Here is a 4412-nt window from a genome sequence, read left to right on the forward strand (position 1 = left end):
CCTTCTAATACTATTTCTGGAGAGGTGGCACTACCCCCAGGAGAAAAGGCTGCATGGGGCATCTGGTCAGACAGAGCCAGGAAGAGCCTGGTAAAGATTTGTGGACCTCGAGGCTAGTCCTAATGTAGAAAGGAGCTGTTGAATCCATAGAGGGAGGGAAGGAAGTCAATGAACATCACAAGGGCCATCTCTAAGGTCAGATGACAAAGGCATGCCCCCTCCCCGCCATCCCATACCTTGAGAAAAGTGTGGAAAGAACTGAGGGTATATTTTTATCTGTTAAAATAAATAGGAGAAAAGCAATAAGAATAAAGGTGAGGGTAGAAATTTAGTCAGACTGTAAAAAATGGAAGTTCTATTTCTTGGAGTCATGAGTTTGTGGGCTAAGAATCATACCTGACTTATAGAAGTAAAATCACATCTAGTTCGCACAGAGAGGTTGATCTTATTCTCTCCATTTTATTGAAGTAAGTTGCCCGGGGTCTCACATCTTGGAAGTTTCTGGATCAACATTCAAGCATAAGACTACTGATTCAGAGCTCAATGCACTTTTTTCTGGTTTCTGTTAGTTGATGGCCCTGTGGTATCACGTGGACTGATTGCTTCCATTATGGTACTTATCTGTATATTTTTGCCACCTATGTACTGTATAACCCTCCAGCTTTCTTCCTTGTACCATTTTGCAAAGTAAATCAAGATAAATCCTTTTCAATCCCCATTGTAAGAATAATCACACTTGCCAAGAGAGAAGCTTTAAGACTGATTTTAAGAATATGACTCAGTTTCCTACCTACAGGCAAAGTAGCGTAGCTCAGCAATTCCTCGTTTAAAACACATTCTCTTTGTCATTATTTACTTCTTTCACTTGAGAGCACTTTTGCGTAAAGCTGTAATATATTTTGTCCTAGTCAAATCAAAAAAAGAGCTACCTGGGGCCGGCCCCGTGGCCGAGTGGTTAAGTTCGCATGCTCCACTGCAGGCGGCCCAGTGTTTTGTCGGTTCAGATCCTGGGTGCAGACATGGCACCACTCATCCAGCCACGCTGAGGCGGCATCCCACATGCCACAACTAGAAGGACTCACAACTAAGAATATACAACTATGTACCGGGGGGCTTTGGGGAGAAAAAGAAAAAAATAAAATCTTTAAAAAAAAAAAAAAAAAGAGCTACTTTAAAGAGGTAACATCTAATGTCCTGTTCCTGGGTACAGGAGGGAAGAAAGCATCTGTTGCAGCTGGACGGTGGTTGTGGGGACGGTGATGATGATGGTCGTGATCGTGCCGGGCGGCAGCAATGGTAGTGGTAGCCCTGGGTGGTAGTGGTGGTGATGGTGATAGTGGTGTGATGTGAGGTTGTTTTTCATATTTAGTCACCTCCTTCCCCACTTCAATAACTGTGCCAACTTCTTCTTTCTGGGCTACTACTGACTACCATGGACTTATTATGCTGATTCTTCCTGGTATTCCCTTCTAGGATGGAACATGTAAATCTCCAAACTGAATATAACTACTACTTTTGAATCTTTTGTTATCTATGATTCACAATCACGTTGTCATTTTTGTACTGGAATCTTTATTGTCATTTCTTAATAGGCTCGAACATTTCAAGGTCATGAGACCTGTACTGCAATTAACTTTATCTTTGCCTAATTCATTGCTGTATGCTTGCAGAATTGTTTTCTTTTCTTTTCTGCTTTATTCAAGTCTAATTGACAAATAGGAATTATATATTTAAGGTGTGCATCTTGTGTTGCATACATTGTGAAATGATCACCACAATCAAGCTAATTAACATATCTATCACCTCACATAGTTATCATTTTCGGCCTTCCTTTTCTTTTTTTGTGGTAAGAACACTTAAGATCTTCTCACTTAGGAAATATCAAGTGTGCAATATAGTATTGTTAACTATAGTCACCATGCTGTACATTAGATCTCCAGAACTTATTCATCTTGCATAACTAAAACTTTGTACCCTTCGACTAACATTTCCCTTTTTCCCCTACCCTCAATCCCCTGGCAACCACCATTCTACTCTCTCTTTCTGTGAGTTTGACTATTTTAGATTCCACATATGAGTGAGATCATGCAGCATTTGTCTTTTTGTGTCTGGCTTGTTTCACTCAGCATAATGTTCTCCAGGTTCATTCATATTGTCACTAATGACAGAATTTCCTTCTGTTATTGAGACCGAATAATGTTCCATTGTATAAATACACACCCTATTTTCTTTTTTTTATTGAGTTAATGATAGGTTACAATCTTGTGAAATTTCAATTGTACATTAATGTTTGTCATTCGTGTTGTAGGTGCACCACTTCACCCTTTGTGCCCACCCCCCACCCCACCTTTCCCCTGGTATCCACCAAACTGTTCTTAGTCCATAATTTTAAATTCCTCATATGAGTGGAGTCATACACAGATTATCCTTCTCTCGCTGGCTTATTTAACATAATTCTCTCAAGGTCCATCCACGTTATTGCAAATGGAATGATTTTGTTCTGTTTTGCAGCTGAGTAGTATTCCATTGTATATATGTACCACATCTTCTTTATCCATTCGTCTGTTGCTGGGCACTTAGGTTGCTTCCATGTCTTGGCTATTGTAAATAATGCTGCAATGAACACTGGGGTGCATAGGACTTTTGGGATTGCTGACTTCAAGCTCTTTGGATAAATACCCAGCAGTGGGATGGCTGGATCGTATGGTAGCTCTATTTTTAATTTTTTGAGGAATCTCCATACTGTTTTCCATAGTGGCTGCACCAGTTTGCATTCCCACCAGCAGTGTATGAGGGTTCCTTTTTCTCCACAACCTCTCCAACATTTGTTACTATTAGTTTTAGATATTTTTGTCATTCTAATGGATGTAAGGTGATATCTTAGTGTAGTTTTGATTTGCATTTCCCTGATGATCAGCGATGATGAGCATCTTTTCATGTGCCTATTGGCCATCAGTATATCTTCTTTGGAGAAATGTCTGTTCATGTCTCCAGCCCATTTTTTGATTGGGTTGTTTGATGTTTTGCTGTTGAGTTGTGAGAGTTCTTTATATATTATACACCCTATTTTCTTTATCCATTCATCCATCAATGGACACTTAGATTGTTTCCATGTTGTGGCTATTGTAACAATGCTACAATGAACATGGGAGTGCAGATATCTCTTTAAGATGTTGATTTCATTTCCTTTGGATATATACCCAGAAGCGGGATTGCGAGATCACGCAGTAGTTCTATTTTGAATTTTTTAAGGAATCTCCATACTGTTTTCCATAGTGGCTGCACCAATTTACATTCCCACCAGCAGTGTAGCAGGGTTCCCTTTTCTCCACATCCTTGCCAACACTTGTTATCTTTTGTCCTTTTGATAACAGTCATTCTAACAAGTGTGAGGTGATATCTCATTGTGGTTTGGGCTTGAATAATTTTTAGTTTCTCATTTTAGAGTGAAAAAGTAAAAGGAAAGAGAGAAATTCTGTTAGTAAATATAGAATTTTCCCCTTTTAAGAATTTATACCTCGAGAAGCAAATACTGTCAAATTGCTAGAAATAATTTTTACTGTAAAAAATTTTGTTCTTTAAGCCATTAGTGTATTTACTCCAATTTATATTACCAAGTTCTAGTTTTTTAAAAACTAGTTTTTGGAAGGAAGATGATTCCTTTTGTTTGATATCGTATAGTAATAGTCCACCTAATATGTTATTTTCCCTTTGACAGGGTGAATAAACAATAAATAACATCCATTTTTTTCCCACCCAAAAAGAGAAGGAAACTTGGATATTATGTTATCATATAAACAATATAGATACATGTAAGTACTTCTAGTTACTTTGCTCTGAAATTTAGTAAAAACTCTAATGCACAGGGATTACAAAATTGAAGAATAAAAGCTGCTAGTCTAAAACATCTCAGTAACATTAGATTACAGAATGCTCTTTGATTTGATTTAATTTTTTCAAATGTGTCCTTATAGGGGATATGTTTTTATGGCTGTATATACCCCGTTGGCAAACATATATAAGACAGTCTTTTATAATCAAAGACAATCTGGGCTAATATGGGAAAAGACATGGACTGTGTAGATAAATAACTTTTTACTCCGATACATGAAGTGAGAAAATGGGTAGAGCATTACCAAGGCTTAGATTAGACAGATAGCGGGACTCTTCAATATTGTGAGAGCTGCATTTCAATTCTTTCCCCCTAATTAGTAGGCGATTGAATAACACATTGACCCTTCACAGTTTCTCCTTTCCTTATTTTTATAAGAAAAAAAAGGAAAAAGGTGTTAGAATAAGGCAGAAACGTGTGGTTTACGTGCTTATGTGGTTATGGACAAAAGAGGGGTCTGTGCGTCTACCTAATTAGGGAGGCCTTCCAGGAAAAGGGCACCAAGACTGGCCCACAGTGA

The sequence above is a fragment of the Equus quagga genome, chromosome 9, assembly GCF_021613505.1.
Source record: "Equus quagga isolate Etosha38 chromosome 9, UCLA_HA_Equagga_1.0, whole genome shotgun sequence".
NCBI lineage: Eukaryota > Metazoa > Chordata > Mammalia > Perissodactyla > Equidae > Equus > Equus quagga.